We start from the raw sequence: 20,831 nt of genomic DNA on the forward strand, positions 1-20,831 counted from the left end.
CATAAAACCATTAAAGTTAAAGATCCCCGAATTTGTGTGGTAAGAGGTTTGCAAAGAGGAGGCTCTACCCTTGGAACAGATTCTCCTTTGGAAATCATGTCAGGAGACCTTTGAGTGAACAGGTGGGCCCCTCTAATGGCATTTTTTCAATGATAAAATGTATTTCAAAAGCATCCCCTAGACGAAGAAATCATGGGCAGTTTTTAAAATAAGTTCTAATTGAAGGAATGCAAACGGGGGGGATAAAGGCTAGCTGTCCCTCCTCTGGCATTACTATTCAAGAGGCCAGACGTTTTGCTTCCTCTGTGGCCATTTTCTGATGCAACAGAAGAGTAGATCAGTTGCAATGCAAAAGGCAAGGCAGTTCGCTAAACAATTGTGCAAATTGTAAAAATGGTTTGGGAACTGAGGGCCAAATGTATGAAAATAGCCTTTTGCGATTCGGAAATAGCGATTTTTAAGAAATCGCTATTTCTGATTCGCAAAATGCAATGTATCATATTTGCGATTCGGTAATAGCGATTTCTTAAAAATCGCAAATGCTATTACCATATCGCAAATTGCGATACAGCCCCCATTCGCACCTATTGGCCTGTCGCCCATATGTGCGCATTTTTTGCATTTCCCAAATTGCGAATTCCTCACTGGAATTCGTAATTTGGGAAATGCAAACTCCGGGGTGCTGGGGGCCTAATGTCCCCTCTGCTGCACCCCAAAACAATTTTGGAAGACATGTAAGGTGCACACGTGCCAAAAAGGCATGTGTGCGTTACATGTCAATTTTAAAAATGCATTTTTAATGTATTTTTTAAATTTGCACATGGTTACCACCAAGGTCAACTTGGTGGAATAGCGATTCCTTAATGCCCAATTCGCATTAAGGAATTGCTTCATACATATTCTTAAGGAATCGCAAATAAGGATTCCTTATTTGCGATGCCACATTTAGAGAATCGCAAATAACGATTCTCTAAATGGGGTCGCAATTTTAAGGAATCGCTATTTTAGCTATTCCTTTAAATTGCGTTCAGAATGCCTTTCATACATTCTGAAAGGACTTTTTGCATTCGCAAACGGGCATTCACACCGTTTCCGAATGCAAAAAGGCTTCATACATCTGACCCTGAATCACTTGATTTGAATGCGTTATTTTTTAAGTCAGTTTTGAGGAATTAACATGAAATTGTAACCAGGATGTTATGTAGAAAATAGAATTAATGGCCTTTAAATAATCGAAGATCATGCCAATGCATGCCAAAGCAAGTAACTTGAACACACATGTTTTGGGTGGGAGGTATGCTCAAAGGAGAATTCAGTAGAGAGCCACTTGATCACCTCCTCTCCCATTTCACTTAGAGACCCTCTCTGTGCCTCGGTGCCCCAATCCACTGGTGTCCCACTCACATCATAATCTCCTCCATCCATCAATACAATTCAGACCCACTGCTCTTTGTTCTTCACTCCACCCGACACTGCTATGCAACTTCCCTTGGAAATCACAAACCCCATAGCACCTCAACCCCCCTCCTCCCGCTGCCTGAGTGCTATCTAGTCACTCTTCCCCTTCGGTGTCCTGCCAAGCAACTCAATGCTGGTGCCACAGACTCCACAGGTCCCAGTCCTCTTCACGACCTGCTCCTTCACCCCTGTCCTGCCTATGCATCCTACTTCTAGCATTGGTTGATCAGTGGTAGACGGATCACACTAAAATCATCAGATTCCCTTATAACAATAATCAAGTCAGGGATGGAAATACTTATGGGATATTAAAAAAATATATATCAGAAGCAATTCATGCAATCAACAAACCAGGAAAATCTTCAACCACCAAAGGGAAATCCATATAGAGTGAGATGTATTACATATCAACATCATGAGTGCTGGTATTTGAGTAAAATAATTTAGGGTAATTCTATCTTGTTACATTGACGCAACAGGCTATTGTCACGTATCTGTGCTCTCCTGGCACCTCAGATGCCTATGATTGACTAGTGCTCCTACATCCCAGGCCATAATGCACACTATTGAACCTATTAAGGCTTTAGCATCTCACTGTGACATGTTGAACAAGGGTTTCGTTCAACATACTCTAACTCCTTGCTGACTCATTGACTATCTTCTGCACTCAAGACTTGAACTCAGTCTCCCTCTGGATCTGGCCCTTCCCAAAGCGTTCAGTGGCTTCTTTTACGTTGCATTATGTGAATAGTGGTCCTGTTTATATAATGGCATCTCAAGGGTGACAAATTCTCAAACACTTGCTGAGATACTCACTCATGAAACTGGGAAACTCGAAAATTCTGGAGTCAGCATTTCAACTTCATTTGAATGTTTTTAAAACTGCCATCTTCAATGAATTGCGAATGTAGCAAGGACTTAAAAAACACAAGGAACAAACAGTGGTGCTTTGGAACAGTCGGAACATGTCTTGTGTCCCAAGAAAGCCTCTGCTGACACTGAGATAACACACAGGTGCTTGCAGCAAGCTCACCCCCTCTAAAGAGTGGTAATTCAGGAACTTCATGCAGCAGGGAATATCCAATAGGCTGCAGTGGAGCAGCTCATCTGTTCCTCATGGTCACAAAGGCCTAACAACGGAGCCGAGCATTAAAGCACTCCTGCTGCAAGTCATTCCCTAGAGCCAGATGTCTCACATATTCTGCTACACAAAGTTTTATGTTACGAAGGAGATTTGATTTTGTGTAGCAATTATTACGTTTCCAAATCGGCGTTCGGTGATCCCTAAGTAATGTGGGATACTACTGTGTGGTGAAGAAGATGTTTACTGTTAACAAAATTTGAAAACAGTAAAGGTCTTCAGGTGCATTCTCAACACTGTTTACAGAAGATACATGATGAACAGATTCAGGTCACTGAAGAATTAGCCTCAGTTTAATTTAGCAAACATTTGATTCTGGAAGTTGAAGTCTTGATTCATGATAGGCTAAACTGTAAACACTGATAGGCAAATGTTCATAAAAGTATAATGGGCAAAGAACCATCCTTACGTTCCCCCAGTGACTCACTGTCACCATGGGCAAATGTTCCAGTCTTAGACTTTCTTTTAAAAATCGATTGAAATATGCACCATTAGTTCCATAGAAGTACATCAACACTTCAGAAGGTACCAGAAAGCAATTGCTTGTTAAATGAGAAATTAAATTCCAGGACTGAAAATATTGCTTTTTTGGGGGGATGGGGTCATCGTGGGAATTTATCTGTAAACATGATATCCCTGATGATATGGCAATTTATGGCCCCATTATATGATTTTTCGGCTAGCTCTGTGATCAAAAGTTGCATTCCTGGCTGGTCACTTTATAAGATGTATCTGAGAGAAGGAGGGAGTAGATATCAGTAACTGCATAAAGGTGTAAAGTTGTCCCTGGAAAGTGTATAACATCCAATTCTTTTTTCAATCTGGATTCTGGTGACTAGGTTTAAAACACTACAGGTAAAAGAATGTAAAGGAAATGGAGAGGGCTGCGAGAGCTGTGTGCACCCAACATAGGACAAGTTGAGAACTGTACACTTATCACTGATCACAGAAATAAACAACATCTACAGATAACAGAATTATTTCCTCAACTGAAGGACTTAAATTATCATGTGACACTAAAATACTTCACCCACTTCAGTTTTGCCTTAGCATTTAATCATGCCTTGAGAATAGGACAGGAAATACCATTACACTTTCATTATCAGAAATAGTCGAGCTGCAGAACACGTGGAAAACAAAATGAATTCAAAAACATACTAAAATAATTTACCAAAATGGGTCTCATTTAACTCTTTTATCATTAGATTTATTCGCAGACTATAGTTAAAGTGACATGGCAATGTAACCAGCACAAATAACACAGAAAATCAATTGTATGCTATAGGTACTTAAAATGTCAAAATAAACAATACACATTCCAATCTAAACAGAAGGCAAACAAATAACTGGTCATTTAGAAGAAGTAACAAATGCCCTGCATGAAAAAATGAGATTGCGTGCTTAAAGACGAAGAGGCTGTAATTGTAACTTGTCATACAAGTTTATTATTAAGCTAAGCAAAGCAACAGTGCAATGTTTGGGACAAGTGAGGTTGCTAAAGAAGCTTGCAGTCAATAGATCTCCAAAGCAAAATTAAACAAATGTGCTAATACATCAGTAGATTCAGCATTAATGAATGGTCTAGGAAAGAATCTCCGAATACAAAAGTGCAGCATAGACCAACAGGGGTCCAAGCAAAAAGAAAAAGAGAGGTCCTGCTAAAATCCCAAGCCCTTTTATAATGATTTGAACAATACACGTTATACAGAAAATATTGTGACATTTTAAAATATATAGCATTCGTTAGCAGCAAAATTAGAACACTAGAATGTTTCATCAAACTATACACATTCTCTTGATTTTTGTCTGCTTTCCATCTGGATACACATAACTGTTAAATACACACACATTCATTATTAATGTAATCATTTCACCAGAAGCAGATGTCAACTTTTAAATACATCACATTAACTAGTATCTTGCACGTCAGTTCTTTTTGCACATAACTTGGAGAAGTAATATCTTATAATAATCCATGGAACTTTCACTACTGGTGGAAACGTTTTTGCTATGTAAAGTTACATCATGTTAGCTACAAACAAAATACAGAAATAAACAGGATCATTAGTTACAATTAATTCACATTATTTTTCTGTTTTCTTTATTTCAGATAGAGAAACTCGTGCACATTGATTTGTTTTGAACATTTTAAAGGCACTTGTAAAATGATGTCAAATCCATTTTTTAATCTGATAATTTGCTTTCTTAAAACGACACATATCAAAATGTAAAGAAAAACATATATGTAATGGGATATTCACAGCTGACAAAGGACACATTGAGGTTTTTGTGTTAGGGCAAACCACAGTTCTCTATTGAGTTCTTAGACATCGTTGGGTTTCCCTGTACATGACTGCAAATACTTGCTGATTTTCACTATTTTTTAGTTTTCCCCACCAAACTTGGGCACTGCCTCGGAAAGTTCTGAAATTTTGGCCCTGATTTATACTTTTTGGTCCAAAACGTTTAGCACCGGCTTGCACCATTTCTGAGCACCAGCTGGGCACCATATTTATGGAATAGTGCAAGCAGGTGCAAAGGATAGGCTAGCGTAAAAAAATGACGTTAGCCGGGTGTGGCTGGCGGTATGGAAGAAGGGTGTTTTGCACCAAAAAATGACATTAGGCAGGTTAAAGTAAAAATAAATCACTCTAGCCAGCCTAGCTTCATTTTCTGATGCAAAACCATCCACACCACATGACTCCTGTCTTGGAAAATACAGGAGTTTGCCCACCACCCCAATGGCCAGCACAGGGGACCAGACTCCCCTGGACATGGCCACTTCACCCAGTGCCATGTAGGGGGGCCTACTTCGGGGCCCCCAATGATACTTTAAAAAAATAAAAATACTTACCTGTACTTACCTATACTTACCTGGGATGGGGTCCCCCATCCTCCGCTGTCCCTCCGGTGTGGGTGGGAGTGTACCTGGGGACTGGGGGGGTGGGCATCTGTGGTGTTTCACCATGGAAATAACCCACAGGTCCCCTAATGCCTGCCCTGACCCTGCCACTAAATAATGCTTTGCACCATTATTTGACCCCTCCTCCCCGTGCCTGATTTTAGCACAGGGGGGAAAAATATGGCGCTAAGGCCATAAAGCCATTTTTTGCACAGAAACGCCTACTTTGCATCTCATTGACCCAAAGTAGGTTTCCACATCCAAAAAATGACTTTAACTCCATAAATGTGGTGTTAGACGGGTCTAGCGCCAAAGTATAATTAGGGAGTTAGTTTTGCACCGAAATTGCGTCAAAAAAATGATGCAAATTCGGGGCAAAACAATTATGAATTTGCCCCTTTATGTCTTCCTCTCAGGGTCCAGCAGGAGTACCTGAAGGGCCTCTGAGGCAGTACCCGCCGCTGTAACAGGATCAATCAATGAAAGCCAGCACAGCTAACTAACATCTTTGTGCAGATTGTAGTCATCTTCTCATACTGCAATTCATGATGCTATCCCAGTGGCATGATGAGAAACTGGTAGTGTTTACCATCATGGAGACAACTCTAGGCACTGATCATTGAAAGAGGCTCTTTATGTATCTTTGTGACTGTTCATCCACTCTATAAGCAAATCAAGTGATTCAAATTCTTCTGACCTCGTTTTTGTTGGCTTTAGGCCTCTGAGCACTTTATCGCTGCTAACCAGTGCTAAAGTGCATGTGCTCTCTCCCCTTAATCATGGTAACATTGGCTTAACCCTCAAGTAGCATATTTAATTTACTCATAAATCCCTAGTAACGTGCACTGCATGTGCCCAAGGAATGTACATTAAATACTACATGTGGGCCTGCAGCGCTGATTGTGCCACCCACTAAAGTTGCCCCTTAACCATGCCTCAAGCCTGCCATTGTAGAGCCTGTGTGTGCAGTTTTAAACTGCCATGGCAACCTGGCAAGTTATACCTCTTTCCAGGGCTAAATCCCCTTTCTTTATACATATGTCACCCCTAAGGTAGGCCCTTTATGACTCACAGGGCAGGGTGCAATGTAAACTCCCAAACAAGGCCTTTCTCTCCCACATGATAGCATTGGGATTACCTTATTACATCTTATAAGTGTAATTCCCAATCTAGAAGATATATGTTTGTCAAGTTTGCTGTCTCTGAACTCACAATTTTGAAATCTTAACTTATGGTGAAGTCGGATTTTAAATTGGAGTTCTGAAAATGCCACTTTTAGAAAGGTGTCATTTTCTTACTTTCTCCATTAGGTGCCTACTGCTTATCTCCAGTACACATCTGGGGTGGGGTGACGGTTGGGCTTGTGCATTCCCTCTACACAGTCACTCACAGTGGGGGCTTAGGTGTGACTGATAGGTCATCAACATTCTGCTGGGCCATCCTTGGCAGGATGGGTAGGGTAGGCTGATACACCTACATGGGCAGTGTCCTGCCATACACAAAGAGCTGGATATCTGCCCCCCTGTAGTGAGTATGGAGTCAGGACAGGAAGAAAAGTCCTCTGTGCACATCAAATACCCTTCTCTGAAGCCTCCCCCACTTTAAAGGCATGACTGGATATAAGTACTGGACCTCTGACACAACCAACTCAGAACACTTCTGGACCTGTACATTCTCTACCAGGAACAATTACCTCTGTGCTGCTACAAGGGCTGCCACTCTGCTGAGCTGCTACTAGGCTGGATTCCTGCTTTGCTGAGCTGACCTGCTGCATGCTGCCCTCCTGCCGGGGAGTGAAAAGGACTGGACCTGCATCTCTCCATTCCAGAACCAAAATGACTCCAAGGGCTTTCTGGCTTGCCGCCTGCTTTCTGATGTCTAAGGGACACAAAAACTTTCCAACATGCCTGCTACAGATCCTGGACCTGTCTTCAACCAGCTCCTGGCCCCCTGGAGATTCCCCTTCAGTAGAGGGCTCTTAAAAGTGGTTTTGTGGCTCCTTAAATCCAGCTTTTGGGCTCATTGCAACCAGAACGGTGTCGCTAGCGTGAAGATTCAGCATGAGCCGCCGCATGTTTGTCTCTTTGAACAGCAAGTATCGGCACTCACAACTGCGAGGCTCCTGTCTGCCTGTCCACGAAGCCTGGCTGACTCTTTGCACCCGAGGATCACCACCAGCAATGCTCTCCTTGCTCCCTGCTAAGTTCTCCCTCACGAGCGGGACTCTTGGCTCAATTCTGCGACGGTAAAACTTCAGCAGGATGTACCTGGCACTGTACCCAACCCACGCACCATTACAACCTGAAGTTTTCGATATACCCTGTTCTAGCGCGACCAGACATCCCCAGTAGGTGCTTTATGCTTTTAAGCACACTATATGGGTTGCAGTTCTGGGCTAGAAGCTTGATGCCACAGACTTAGATTGAAGCATGTTTCGTAAACAATGTGGGGTATCAGTGCAGGTATAGCAAGCGATAAGTCACATGTTGATAGAGGTAGAGCAGTAGCACGGTCAGTAAGTACTTGTACTGAAACACCAGAGGGTGCAACATTTAAAGATTGAGTTACAATTGAAGGGCTGTATGTAGAGATCAGTGTGAGCACAGCGCAGTATCTGCAATTCAGGAACATTTGTCTAATTGTAATCACTGCATGAGATCTACTGGATTGCTCAATGGAAGGCGATTCTCCACCTGATGCACCATGCTCATGACCTTCTCCACCACTCTTTGGAGCCTCAGACACATGCAACTCCCAAGTCAAGGAATGCATTCCCTGATGTCTCGCCATCACTGCTTACTAGTAAGCCACTCTTCTGTAATTACCATAAACGTGTAACAGACACCGCCTCCTCTCTTCTAGCACTCCCCAGCTAACTAAGCTGGTGCTCCAGCTTAGTGCATCTCTTTGCAATCGGAAAGCACATACTTGTGGCATGTTGCTTGGTTCTGGTGATGAGGCATTTCCCTGACAAATTCTTACTGCCACAATGACGTGAAGTACACCTAAAGAATCCTTGTGCTTGTGGTGAAATGGCAGAAGAATTCTTACAGTGTGTCCAGGGGCTTCAAACGATGATGGTTTTAACAGGTTGAAACTTCAACCGTCAACTTCCTTTCTTTAATTCCTCCTTTATTCTCTGCAATGAGTTCAACAACCAGCTTGGTTCACACAATTCAGCTTGTTCCACAGTCTTGCTCCAAGGGATATCGCTGCAGCTTATCACCAATTTTGAGGAGAAGAAAAGTTCCACGCCACATTTGGTAAGAATGATGAAGCTTATTCAGATGATGAGTTGTAGTATAAAAAGCAGCAACAAGTGTGGGGCGGTGCCGAACGATCCTTGCACCTGCCACATACATTCAAAAGTCAACCCTGGATTACTATTCCAGCTCATTCATTGCTAGCATTCCACCGCCCACACTGTGCATTCCACACTACTGCTACTTACCACATTGGTACCTTCCGCATTCAATGGCTAAGATTAGAGCTGCACAGGCTTGTCAAATCTTGAACAGTGCACGAGGTGCAACAACTGGCAGTGTGATGGTGATTCAGCATTAGTCAAAAGCAGTGACAGAGGCGGGTCTTCAGTTGAATTTATATGCCTCTGTACTCACTTTCTTTCTCTGTTGTGTTTTTCACATCAGGTAGAGCCTCCTCCAGTAAATGCCTGGAATTGAGAATCCTATGTAATTCCTTCCTGGCGTTAGGCCTGTCAAACTCTGTTCAGGACAGCCTGCCTTTTAAGTATTGTGGATTTTGCACTCTGAGGTGAATGCATGCATAATCTCACCAAATGCATTTTCTGGATTATGAGACAGAATTTGAAGAATCTAGGGGTAGATTTAAGAAAAGTGGCTCTGCAGCCAGTGCAGAGCCACTTTCCTTGCACCCCTTAGCGCCCCACTACTGCCCCACTACCACCACCATGCGTGCGCTGTATTTAAAATACGGTGCACAATGGTGTAGGGTAGGGGGCAATAACATCAGAATTTTTAAGCTATTGATGTACTGTTCAATGTTAGCACCAAAACTTTGGTGCTAACCCTTAACAGGGGCCCACTGGAATCAAAGTTGTGCCCCTTTTAACACCAGCTCTGAGCAGGCATTAAAATTCCGAAATAAATGACGCACAGAAATCTTTTAGATTTCTTTGCGCCATTTTTTCTGCCCCTCTAACGGGGGAACACCTCCCTTGCATACATTATGTCTGGCGCGGGCATTATGTGGCGCAAGGGGTTACAAAGCGGCACAATGCATGCATTGTGCCAGCTTGTAAATCTGGTGCAGTGTTTTTGCCATCATATTGCCACAGTAGCGTAAAAAATATGATGCTAATGTGGCGATATTATGGCACAAGAGGCCCCTAATTTTAATATGTCTATTTGATAAATGTTACTTGTGTATTCCATGCAATGGTTTTCAGTAACTAAACATATAATAATGCATTTGAAAATTGAATAAGTATATCACTATTATCTGAGTAAATAGGAGCAAGTGCTAACCAAAGAACAATAACTTGAAATGCTCTTTACGATATAAACCTTATATTAACTTTTACTTGACATTTTATATGGTTTTCGACCCTTTCAAGGAGTCGTACATAACTAACCTTGTGGGAAGACTTCATCAGGATCAGAGAACAATAAACTCTACATTGCTGCTGTAATTGCCGCATTCCCAACAAGAAGCGAAGATTTAGTTGTATCTGTTGCAACAAAAGGATGTAATAAATGTAAAGAAATATGGGCCAGATTTACTATCGAGCAAAGACTAGAGTTGAAGACTACTAGGAAGCAAAAACAGGATCAGCAGTGATTGACTGTGAAGCTGCAGGCGCCAGTGTTTATCACTCCAAAGTTATTTATTATTATGCTGCGCATAGTTTCTATGACAGTATTTTCTGCTTTATACTTTATGGTATCCTCTTTTCTGAAATAAAAACTGGTATAAGTGAACGTACATATATCAGAATATTTGTATTTTCTCATTGCCTTTAGCAGGCCCTGATCTGTCCACTACTCACCATGTCTACCGTGTGGCAATGCTCACTCCCGTGCACCAAACTCAAATCAGTTATCTCCAGCTTCATGCACAGCGACCTTCTGGGCCACATATATTACGTGCAGGGGCGTAATGAACCCCCGCATCAGCAGCCACAGCGAGGTTCTTTGCGAGCCTCTTTTGTCTGGAAGTCTGCAGACCATCGCTCCTCACTATTGCTGGAATGCAGCGTCAAAAGAAGTGCAAACAGGAGCAAGGAAAGAAGGCAGCTGGTTAACTAGAAAAGGGAAAGAAAGAAGGAAGAGTGGATGGATGGCTGGATGAATGGAAGGACGGACAGATATCAGAGTAGATGAATGGATGATCGGTGGATCGCTGATGAATGGCAGAAATGATGGATTGATGAATGAATGGCAAAGTGAAGGGGTGGCAGGGTGGATGGATGGATGAATGGCAGAGTAGAGGGATGACAAAGTAGATGATGGTTGGATGGCAGACTGGATGCATGGACAGCAAAGTGGATGGATGGTACACTGGATGGATTGATGGATGAGAAAGTGAAAGGATGGATGAATGGATAGAATGGGGAACAATTGAATAATAGATCAAAGAATGATGGATGACAGATTGTAAAGGTGAAATGGTGGATATCAGCAGGTGGATGGAAGGGTGAAAGAGTGAATGGCTAGATGCATAGATGGAAAAGACAAGGATTTGCTTCAATTTCTTCACCTGCTTGGTGGCATATGCTTTTTTAGATCAAAGTGGGGTATATTTTAATTTTCTGGCTACTCTCTTGATTAAATGTCTGGTTTCTTTGCAGCCTTTTGTTTGCATGGTCAAATCCGTGTCCTGCCCCAGCTGTATCTTTGAATGTTTCAAAACCTCCATTTGAAATCACTTGCAGAAACTCGGCCTCACTAAAAATTAATGAGGCAGGATGTTTTTTTCAAATGTAGGTGAACAACTACAGGTGCAGGTTTAAGAGGTCTGCATGGGATAGCAGATCCTTGACTCCATAAAGTGCCAGTAATACTGACCTTAACTCTGTAAAGTGCCAGTATGTGGCTCTTGCCACTTCGAAGGGGCAAAAGCCAAAAACAAATCACATTCTGAAAGGGATTTCAGTAGGACCATGCAGTGGTCCTTGTAACTGCTGTCTGCACTTATTGATGCAAAAAGCTACTTTTTGGTCAGTGGAAGCTGCCCCCAAACAGAGACCTTCAATTTGGAAATTTATTGCAATAACAGCATCTAAACTACAAGGGCTTTGCAAGCCATTGGTACATTTCCTAGTAGATCACTAGAAAGGGTGAACGCCTCTTTGTCTACCCCTTTTCCTTGCAATTCGTGAGGAATCTCAATGTTGACATTTTCTGCAATGATCCACCTTTCCGCTAAAGTGCTTCGGTCATGCTATACATGAAAACCTCACATTAAATACATAAAAATAAGATATGAGAGCACCAATCAAAGTGAGGAATGAACTTGTATGGGACAGCCAGCCTTTAGGTAAACATGCTCCTGAGAACCTTTTGACCAAACAGGGCATTGCCATGAGAAGGTACAACCAATGCTGCAATGCTGACAGTGATGCAAGAGACTGTTGGTCATATCAACAAAAATATACAGATGCTGCATTAACTCTGATGAAGAATTATCACCTTCATCAGGTATGCATCTACAAAACTAATTTCACTGAGCAAAACAGAAGACTGACCATTTACAATGATAGTAATGATGTCCCTCCATGATTGCATAATATTGTCCCTCTACGCATCGTCATGAATTCACTGAGCCCCTTGCCTCTAAAAATCCACAATTTTAAGTCTACAATTGAATTGCTTCATTTTGAAATGCTAATTCAATTTCTAAATGATTGAAACGTCTTGTTTTTTTTCTTCTTGGTCAGCATGTCTTGTGGTCGGAGGTTGGTGCTACTAAAAGTACCCATAGTTAGTAGTTATTACATACATCTACCTAATTACCTTTAGCAATTAAATACAGAATTATAGCTGGGCATGAATTAATTATGGGGATGCTTTTCACCAAGAGATTCTGAACAACGAGAGGGAAGCCTGAGGTGTTTATCATGTCACTTTATTAATCCCCAGATTTGAAGCAACACCAAATTGAGTCTCATCCTCAATAAATACACTTGGTGTTCTCTCCTGCATCGTCTGCAGACCTGATGCCCTCAACCACCTAGCCCTTTCTGACTTCTCCCAAAACACCTTTCTCATTTGAAAACAGCAGCTTCCCCTCTACAGTAGATGTCAACATTATTTTTAAGGAATCTCAGATTGGATGCTGATGACTTAGATTGCCACTTTACAGAAGAATTCTCTGCGTCCATTCAATAAATCTCTAACAATCAATGCTACACCTAAGTACTCCTTATTTCTCTTATCCTATAATAAATAACAACACCTTTGAGAGTGGCCATAATGACATCACATACTGAAAAAAAGGCTTTGTTGCTGCCAGGATGTCTTGGAAACACAACCTAATATTCTACATTGTGAAACAATTGCCCCACTTGAGACTGTTTCTGATACAAAACCATCTACTAGTACCCTGACTCCACTCTAAGAACAATTTCAAAATCAATCCTACACAAATAGAAATTACATTAGCACTAATTTCGGAATGCAATACATTCCTCATGAAGGGATCTGAATCACATAATTAATTTGTGAGTGCATGCCTCTTACCAGGGAGAAAAAAGAGAATTGGCAATCATTAGGGTCAACAGACATGCATACATTCCACAAATGTTTATCCATCAGCAAATGCATGATGCCTTGAAGGGTTAATAAAAGATATTGTTGGGCATATTGATCTACACAGAACATCAGGAGGTGCTTTAAAGTATTCATTTTTCATAGGTGTACATTAGGAGATTACAAACACATCCTAAATATATCGTGACCCTTCAACATCCACTGCAATGGATATTCATCTGCTTTCCTAATCCTCATCTTGGTTCTCAACTGTGTAACTTAATTTGCTATGAAAAATAAGTGCAAAGTCTCCACACATGGGGCCACATGTACAAAGCATTTTTCTAGTCGCAAACAGGCCAATTTATAGAATCGGCCTGTTTGCGACTAGAAAAATGTTTTTGGGGAGGTGCATAGCCCACAATGTGATTCAGTAACGTGTTACTGAATCGCACTTTGGATTTTGAGATCCAGTATTCGGAAGGGGTGTGATCAGGGCGTCCCTTCCAAGTACCGAAACTGAATGGTTTCTATGATTGTTTTGCGACCATGAATGCGGTCGCAAAACAATCACAGTTACCACCAATTTAAATTGGTGTTAACCCATTTGCAAACTGGAAGGGACCCCTTCCTCTTTCTGAATAGAAGTGAAAATATGTTTTCAGAACAAGTAGTGGTCCCACTGACCACTGCCTACTATGAAAAAATGAAAAGACATTTTTTCATTTTTTGTTTGAAATGCATCCGGGCTGCATTTCAGAAAAAAACTGCTTTATTTAAAAAGCAGTCACAGACATGGTGGTCTGCTGTCCCCAGCAGGCCACCTACCTCATGAACACGAGGTAGATAATTTGCAACCCCATTGGGAATCGCAAACAGTGTACTTAACACTGTTGTACATTTTGTTTGGCAACTCGCAATTTTCGATTCCCAAATGGATCGCAAATTGCAAGATGCAGCACAAAAGTCGTACATCCGGACCTTGGTTTCCGCCGAGATGGAGATTTTTCTTTCATATACTTCCCCCTCTTCTTGTCTCCTCATCTTCTCTTCCCCATCCTCAGTCACTTCCACTACTCTCCTAATCCCTGGCCTCCTTCCCCTAAAACGATGCTCTCCCCTTTCCTTATCTCTCCTCCATTTCTTAATATTCTGCCGAAAGAGAAAGCAACAGCCACTGAGAGATGTCTTCGGTAGTAAGGACAATTCTAAAGTGATTGGAACTGTGCAAGCCTGTTAGCAATCCGTCATCTTGGCTGGTGTCAAAATGTATGTAAGTTTGAAGATATTTTATAAAGAAAAGCTCAACAAGTGCATAACAGGTTTTACGTACGAGAGTAAACATGTGCTTTAAAACATTAGAAACCATATGATGTTTTGTCAGAATTTAACCATTTCTATAAAGTTATTATTATGTAGTACACTGTTCATATAGTTTTGGAAATAGGAAGGAAAAGAGAAAGGAAATCAGCTAGTAAAAACGAAGAGAAGAAGAAAAAGAAGAAAAGGCCTCTTAAGACATGAAATTGGACATAAAACAATAAAAACCACATCTGTGGGAATGACAATAAACATAGAACTCAAAATAAACCTGTCATTTGAACCTTAATGTGTTTAAAAAAAAACATTATTATACAAATAGTGTTAAACAGTGTATTAGATTTATCTTTACATAAACACTATACAATTCCATTTTATTTAGGAAGCAAAAACTAGCAATTTTAAAAAAATGATCATTTAGATTTATCTTTCTAGCAAAAAATGTGCTTCTTTGACTTATCTATTAAGGTATTTTTGTACCCGGGATATCATCCCAATCATAAATCCAACTCCCCAAAATGATATTAGGTTATGAAAAGGCGCATTTGTCCTCATAATACTATTGATTTTAGTATACAGTGAGTTCAAACATTTTTGAATGGCATTGAGAAAACAAATGGAAAAGGTTACCTAGGCTTTGTCATCATGACCGTCACAAAGTAGTAACTGAATTCGTTTTTTTAGGCAATGCATGAGTTATAAAACATTCATTCAGGGAGTAATACATGGTTTTAGTCATACTAGATAATTATGCAGTACGAATACATTTCTTCCATATGTTGTTCCAAACATTTCTTGTCCAGGAAATACCAAACTCATGTTCCCATTCCAATTCGTTTTTAGATTTTTCTTGACCTGCATTAATCAGAAGCATATGCATTTTAGAAGCTTTTAAAATAAGATAAATATTTATAGATATCTTTGGAATGATTTAATACAGCAGTATCAAGTCTGGAAATGCCTTCAATTTTCAATTTTACATGGAGGTGAAAGGCAGAGTTAGATAGCTTAAACCAGTATTTCATGTGAATAAAGAGGGTGTCCTCCTTAACCAATCAACACACCTAGGTAATTTATTTATCTCAATGTGTTTTCCACGAAACACCTCCTCTATTAACCTTAAAATGTTTGTTAACCCAAATAAGCTGGAAAATGTTTCCCCATGGAAATAATGTTAAATTAAATTCAAATATTTAACATAGTTAAACATATAAACAAATATAATTTAATGTAAAAAATGTAAAAATACTATGTTATTAATTTAAATATGAAATATTATAATAATTGTTGTTATACTGAATAGGTGTAGCAACATATATTATTAAATTGTTATTTATTTTATCAAATTAATAATTACATTATTTTTAAATAATTCTCTATGCCACATCTAGCAAATATTCAATAATTAATTATTAATGTAAATGTACAATACAAATGTAATTTGTGTCCTTTAGAAAGGAAAAAAAATTAAACTTGAGAAAAATAATTTTAATTTATTTAACGTATTTTAAATAATTATATTGGCAATTCAAAATTAAATTAATAGTGCATTTTTCTTTAACTCTACATTTTAAATCACAGTGTAAACTTATTTTACATTATTTTTTAACATAAAAAATGTTTTTGAAATGTTTTACTTGTTTAAAAAATGTGTTTACATTCACTTTTCCCTATACATTACTAGGGAGCGATCTCTACTATCAGATCTCCCTTTGGTATATTATAGGGAACTTTTCACGACTGTGGAGTATCTCTATCGTGAAATGTAGAGGAATTAAAAAAAAAAACAATGAGCATGGTGCTACAATGGCTCTTGAATTAGGGATTAAATTAACCCCTTCGCTGCCAGGCCTTTTCCCCCTCCTGTGCCAATCCTTTTTTTAGCTATTTGGGGCAGTTCGCGCTTAGGCCCTCATAACGTTTTGTTCACATAAGCTACCCACGCCAAATTTGCGTCCTTTTTTTCCAACATCCTAGGGATTCTAGAGGTACGATTCTAGAGGTACCCAGACTTTGTGAGTTCCCCAGAAGGAGGCCAGGAAATTAGCCAAAATACAGTGAAAATTTCGTTTTTTTCAAAAAAATGGGAAAAAGGGGCTGCAGAAGAAGGCTTGTGTTTTTTTCCCTGAAAAGGGCATCAACAAAGGGTTTGCGGTGCTAAAATCACCAGCTTCCCAGCTTTCAGGAACAGGCAGACTTGAATCAGAAAACCCAATTTTTCAACACAATTTTGGCATTTTACTGGGACATACCCCATTTTTACGATTTTTTGTGCTTTCAGCTTCCTTCCAGTCAGTGACAGAAATGGGCATGAAACCAACACTGGATCCCAGAAACCACAATATTTCTGAAAAGTAGACAAAATTCTGAATTCAGCAAGGGGTAATTTGTGTAGATCCTACAAGGGTTTCCTACAGAAAATAACAACTGAAAAAGAAAAATATTGAAATTGAGGTGAAAAAAACATCAATTTTTCTCTACGTTTTACTCTGTAACTTTTTCCTGCAATGTCAGATTTTCGGAAGCAATATACCGTTACGTCTGCTGGACTCCTCTGGTTGCGGGGATATATAGGGCTTGTAGGTTCATCAAGAACTCTAGGTACCCAGAGCCAATAAATGACCTGTACCCTGCAGTGGGTTTTCATTCTATACCGGGTATACAGCAATTAATTTGCTGAAATATAAAGAGTGAAAAATAGCTATCAAGAAAACCTTTGTATTTCCAAAATGGGCACAAGATAAGGTGTTGAGAAGCAGTGGTTATTTGCACATCTCTGAATTCCGGTGTGCCCATACTAGCATGTGAATTACAGGGCATTTCTCAAATAGACGTCTTTTTTACACACTGTCTTACATTTGGAAGGGGAAAATGTAGAGAAAGACAAGGGGCAATAACACTTGTTTTGCTATTCTATGTTCCCCCAAGTCTCCCGATAAAAATGATACCTCACTTGTGTGGGTAGACCTAGCGCCCGGGACAGGATATGCCCCAAAACACAACGTGGACACATCACAGAAAACAGAGCTGTTTTTTGCAAAGTGCCTACCTGTAGATTTTGGCCTCTAGCTCAGCCGGCACCTAGGGAAACCTACCAAACCTGTGCATTTTTGAAAACTAGAGACCTAGGGGAATCCAAGATGGTGTGACCTGTGGGGCTCTGACCAGGTTCTGTTACCCAGAATCCTCTGCAAACCTCCAAATTTGGCTAAAAAAACACATTTTCCTCACATTTCGGTGACAGAAAGTTCTGGATTCTGAGAGGAGCCACAAATTTCCTTCCACCCAGCGTTCCTCCAAGTCTCCCGATAAAAATGGTGCCTCACTTGTGTGGGTAGGCCTAGCGCCCGCGACAGGATATGCCCCAAAACACAACGTGGACACATCACAGAAAACAGAGCTGTTTTTTGCAAAGTGCCTACCTGTAGATTTTGGCCTCTAGCTGAGCCGGCACCTAGGGAAACCTACCAAACCTGTGCATTTTTGAAAACTAGAGACCTAGGGGAATCCAAGATGGGGTGACTTGTGGGGCTCTGACCAGGTTCTGTTACCCAGAATCCTTTGCAAACCTCAAAATTTGGTTAAAAAAACACATGTTCCTCACATTTCGGTGACAGAAAGTTCTGGAATCTGAGAGGAGCCACAAATTTCCTTCCACCCAGCGTTCCCACAAGTCTCCCGATAAAAATGATACCTCACTTGTGTGGGTAGGCCTAGCGCCCGTGACAGGAAATGGCCCAAAACACAACGTGGACACATCACATTTTTTCATAGAAAACAGTGCCTACCTGTGGATTTTGGCCTCTAGCTCAGCCGGCACCTTGGGAAACCTAGCAAACCAGCACATTTTTGAAAACTAGAAACCCAGGGGAATCCAAGATGGGGTGACTTGTGGGGCTCTGACCAGGTTCTGTTACCCAGAATCCTTTGCAAACCTCAAAATGTGGCTAAAAAAACAAGTTTTCCTCACATTTCGGTGACAGAAAGTTCTGGAATTTGAGAGGAGACACAAATTTCCTTCGACCCAGCGTTCCCCCAAGTCTCCTGATAAAAATGATACCTCACTTGTGTGGTTAGGCCTAGAGCACGCGACAGGAAATGGCCCAAAACACAACGTGGACACATCACATTTTTTCATAGAAAACAGTGCCTACCTGTGGATTTTGGCCTCTAGCTCAGCCGGCCCCAGGGGGGGCAGAAATGGCCTAAAATAAATTTGTCCCCCAAACACCCCCCCCCCTCCCCCGGGAGCGACCCTTGCCTACGGGGTCGCTCCCCCTGCGTGACATTGGCGCCAAAAAAAAAATCCCCCGGTGCCTAAAAATTTGCCCTGGCGCCTAGAGGTTTCTGCCCCCCCGGGGGCAGATCGGCCTAATAACAATAGACCGATCTGCCCCCGGGGGGGCAGAAATGGCCTAAAATAAATTCCCCCCCATCACCCCTACCCCCCTCCACCCCCCCCAACCCGCCCCGGGAGCGACCCTTGCCTACGGGGTCGCTCCCCCTGCGTGACATTGGTGCCAAAAAAAATCCCTGGTGCCTAGTGGTTTCTGCCCCTTGGGGGCAGATTGACCTAATGGTCTGAATACAATTTGCCCCCCAGGAGAGCGACCCTTGCCTAATTGGTCGCTCCCCATCTCTAAAAAAATAAAAAAAATAAAAAAAAACACTAATAACAATAGACCGATCTGCTCCAGGGGGGGCAGAAATGGCCTAAAATAAATTTGCCCCCCCAACCCCCCCCAGAGCGACCCTTGCCTACGGGGTCGCTCCTCCTGTGTGACATTGGCGCCCAAAAAAAAATCCCCGGTGCCTAGTGGTTTCTGCCCCCTTGGGGGCAGATTGACCTACAATCGGCCAATCTGCCCCCAAGGGGGGCAGAAATGGTCTAAATACAATTTGCCCCCCAGGGGAGCGACCCTTGCCTAATGGGTCGCTCCCCATCTCTAAAAAAACAAACAAACAAAAATAAAAACACAAAAAAACAATTTGCCCTGGCGCCTAGAGGTTTCTGCCCACCCGGGGGCAGATCGGCCTAATAACAATAGACCGATCTGCCCCCGGGGGGGGCAGAAATGGCCTAAAATAAATCCCCCCCCACCCCTTAACCCCCCTCCACCCCACCAACCCGCCCCGGGAGCGACCCTTGCCTACGGGGTCGCTCCCCCTGCGTGACATTGGCGCCAAAAAAAAAATCCCCGGTGCCTAGTGGTTTCTGCCCCCTTGGGGGCAGATTGACCTAAAATCGGCCAATCTGCCCCCAAGGGGGGCAGAAATGGTCTAAATACAATTTGCCCCCCAGGGGAGCGACCCTTGCCTAATGGGTCTCTCCCCATCTCTAAAAAAACGAACCAAAAAAAAAAACACACAAAAAAAATTGCCCTGGCGCCTAGAGGTTTCTGCCCCCCCGGGGGCAGATCGGCCTAATAACAATAGGCCGATCTGCCCCTAGGGGGGGCAGAAATGGCCTAAAATAAATCCCCCCTCCCCCCCCGGGAGCGACCCTTGCCTACAAGGTCGCTCCCCTTGCGTGACGGCGCAAAAAAAAGATCCCTGGTGCCTAGTGGTTTCTGCCCCCCTTGGGGGCAGATTGACCTAAAATCGGCCGATCTGCCCCCAAAGCGGGCAGAAATGGCCTAAATAGAATTTGCCACTCCAGGGGAGCGACCCTTGCCTAAGGGGTCGCTCCTCACCTCTAAAAAAACAAACAAACAAAAAAAAAAAAATTGCCCTGGTGCCTAGAGGTTTCTGCCCCCCCTGGGGGCAGATCGGCCTAATAACAATAGGCCGATCTACCCCCAGGGGGGCAGAAATGGCCTAAAATTAATTTTCCCCCCCACCCCCTCCGGAGAGCGACCCTTGCCTACAAGGTCGCTCCCATTGCGTGACGGCGCAAAAAAAAGATCCCTGGTGCCTAGTGGTTTCTGCCCCCCTTGGCAGATTGACCTAAAATCGGCCGATCTGCCCCCAAAGCGGGCAGAAATGGCCTAAATACAATTTGCCCCTCCAGGGGAGTGACCCTTGTCCAAGGGGTCGCTCCCCATCTGTAAAACAAAAAAAAACAAAAAATCCCTGGTGCCTAGTGGTTTCTGCCCCCCTTGGGGGCAGATCAGCCTAATCAAAATAGGCTGATCTACACCCCAGGGGGGCAGAAATGGCCTAAAATAATTCCCCCCCCCCACCAGGGATCGACCCTTGCCTAAGGGGTCGCTCCCCTTGCGTGAAATTCACGCAAAAAAAACAAACTCCCTGGTGTCTAGTGGTTTCTGTCCCCCTTGGG

Source organism: Pleurodeles waltl, chromosome 8, assembly GCF_031143425.1.
Source record: "Pleurodeles waltl isolate 20211129_DDA chromosome 8, aPleWal1.hap1.20221129, whole genome shotgun sequence".
Taxonomy (NCBI): Eukaryota; Metazoa; Chordata; class Amphibia; order Caudata; family Salamandridae; genus Pleurodeles; species Pleurodeles waltl.